This window comes from Melanaphis sacchari, unplaced genomic scaffold (assembly GCF_002803265.2).
Source record: "Melanaphis sacchari strain LSU unplaced genomic scaffold, SCAv2.0 Contig623_pilon_pilon, whole genome shotgun sequence".
In the NCBI taxonomy this organism is placed as follows: domain Eukaryota; kingdom Metazoa; phylum Arthropoda; class Insecta; order Hemiptera; family Aphididae; genus Melanaphis; species Melanaphis sacchari.
The window spans coordinates 2,011-4,601 of NW_020271439.1; the positions used below are offsets into that span (position 1 = coordinate 2,011).

The 2,591-nt window shown below is 32.9% G+C and overlaps 1 non-coding gene across 1 annotated transcript; it reads right to left on the bottom strand.

Annotated features, from left to right (window-relative positions):
• Positions 1-233: 233 nt before the first annotated feature.
• On the bottom strand, positions 234-398 carry LOC112600213. Its single transcript, XR_003114991.1, has one exon. It is a non-coding gene; the product is annotated as a U1 spliceosomal RNA (small nuclear RNA).
• Between the last annotated feature and the right edge of the window lie 2,193 nt (positions 399-2,591).

Here is a 2,591-nt window from a genome sequence, read left to right on the forward strand (position 1 = left end):
ACTCGAAAATTTATAAAAATTACTGAATTATATTTCTTATACTCTCTAGGTATGGAGAAATAGGGTTTTAAATTGTACATAACTCTGATAATAAGTTATTCATCACTCCAATACCTTATACTAGGATTAATAGCAGATCCGTTAGTAAAGATACATTAATATGGAACACTTCACTCACCCCAATTGTAGAGTGATGAAAGACAAATAAATCGATTAAAATTCTTGTGTAATGTAAGTGACGGCGCAAACGCAGTCCCAGCTACCAAAAATTATGCGTCCTAGGTATCTACATTAGGGATACTCGCAGGAGTCAACCCAATCGATGTGCAATAACCGGGCCCACCCTGGAAGGACCGCCTAAATATTGATCACGGTTGACCTCTACGCCAAGTAATTATGCTCGATCTGACTGCTGGCAGCTGTTATATGCTATCTAACATCCTATCACTATTTACACACCATTGTACTGTCCATCGTCCCGTAACTTTAAGTAATAATTAACTCTTAACGTTAAAACGTCCAAAAAAATTAATTTTTGGGCCCAGAAGTTCATATTTTAGGGCTATTGATTGTCGGCTGCTGATCAGTTACAAACGATTATAAATAGAAGCGCTATCTAACGGCTAATTTCAGCAACGAAAAAATCTGCACTAAACGCTTCATAATTATTGAATTCCTACGCCACGACAGACGACTTGGCTTGACTAAATCGCAAGTTCTGAATACTCGATATCATACGATACCAATAAGGCGGCGTGTGTTAAGTTTGAAACGATTTGCGCGTACGTCAACAAGTCACTACAAACGCATCATTCGGTAGATGATAGACGTATCTGGCAACAGTGTAGGAAATCAAAGTCCAAGCAAAATATTTTTCAGATTACTTTTTCCGTTAAAGAAACTTTAAATAATGTTCATTATTTTGGTAATATGGAAAATGTGAATTAATTAATTATTAATTAATTCACATTTTCCATTTCGATTGAAATCGAATGAATCTGGTATATTTCAGTATAATATTAATATTAACAAGAATTATTCTTCACGGTCAATATGATAGCAATTATAGGTAATAGTAATTCTTGTGAAGTTATGCTTGTAATATAATTAATATAAAATTTGGAAATTTAATTCCATGACATTCTCAAATCTCCGCAAATACTTTCAATTTCATAATTACTTCCCCACCCACATATAGTATGGACAACGAAATGTATTACGCGATAATACTACCTTGTAATTTTATTATCTAACACCTTATAACTATTAATTACTCATATTTACCTAACTCGATCATATTAATCCGCACAAGTCGAAAATATTACAACATTCACAATTGCAAGGCAAGTGTTATATATTCTTGATCAACCATAATGTAAAAAACTGCAAACCTAGGCGTGCGCAAACCTCACTATTGAATGGGGAAGCGGAGACAGGATATTTGGTAACATAGATAATGCTTGTTAATTACTATTATCTCTATAAAGAAAACTTATAAATATCAGTTATGGTTCGAGATTATCTTATATTTGGGAAAAATACTTGAATTAAAGAAAAAAGTCTAGCTCACAAAAAGGATAGCTGTTTCTTTCGTGCGCACGATTTAACAATAAAAATTAAACGAGCAGACAAATTCGTTTTTTTTAAGAATGTATTTTTTTTACAAAATAAAACAGAAGAACGTTCTATAAAAATCGATGCAAATTAGTGTATTATATAAAACTATAGTTTTTATAATTAATAGATTTATCTGATTGATTAGATAAGTTCGGATTTATCTGATGTTTATTGAAAATAATAGGTAATAAAAATAAAAATAAGTAATATGCATATATTTTACAATTTAAGTGTGAAATATATTTTTGCTTTCCACTGAATATAAATAATGTTTACGTAGAAAACAAAAAAATAATAATTGTGAGAAAAAACAGATATATTTTTCAGTTCATGTCGGTTCAAGTCCAATGCATATTTATAAAATGTATACAGAACATAGACTAACTAACAGCGTCCTGCATTTTTCATAGAACTCTAAGTTTTAAATAAGTTTAACATTCATAAAAGAAAGTCACATTTTTACAGCAAATCTTACTAGATAATTAGATAATGATTTTAAAAAAATAATATAAACTGAACAAGTCATGTCGTCGATTTCTAAAAATGTCTAGTAATAAATTATAACACACTAACAATGAATATTACATTGATAAACCAAAATATTATTCCGATATGTGAATCGTTATGTCACGGCCGTGATGGCGAAAACGTTCACAACGATTTGGTGGACTAATAGCGAGACCTGTCATTGAAAAATGACAGTCAGGAACTCGATGGTCGCAGTCGGTAGATGGCGCGGACGAACACGATCGTTTGAGACACTAGTGGCCGACGGGCCGTGGCCGGAATTCCGGCCTAAAGAAACGTGCTTGGTGTGTAGCTAATCTCTCAAAATTTGCAAATAAATGTCGGAAGTACGTCTCAAACGGCAGTGGTAGGATCGGAAACCGTCGACTACGTATTAAGTCGTAATCGGTGCACTACGCTTTTGCAACTGTCACGCGGAAGCCTAAGGACATAAGTACGACGTTATT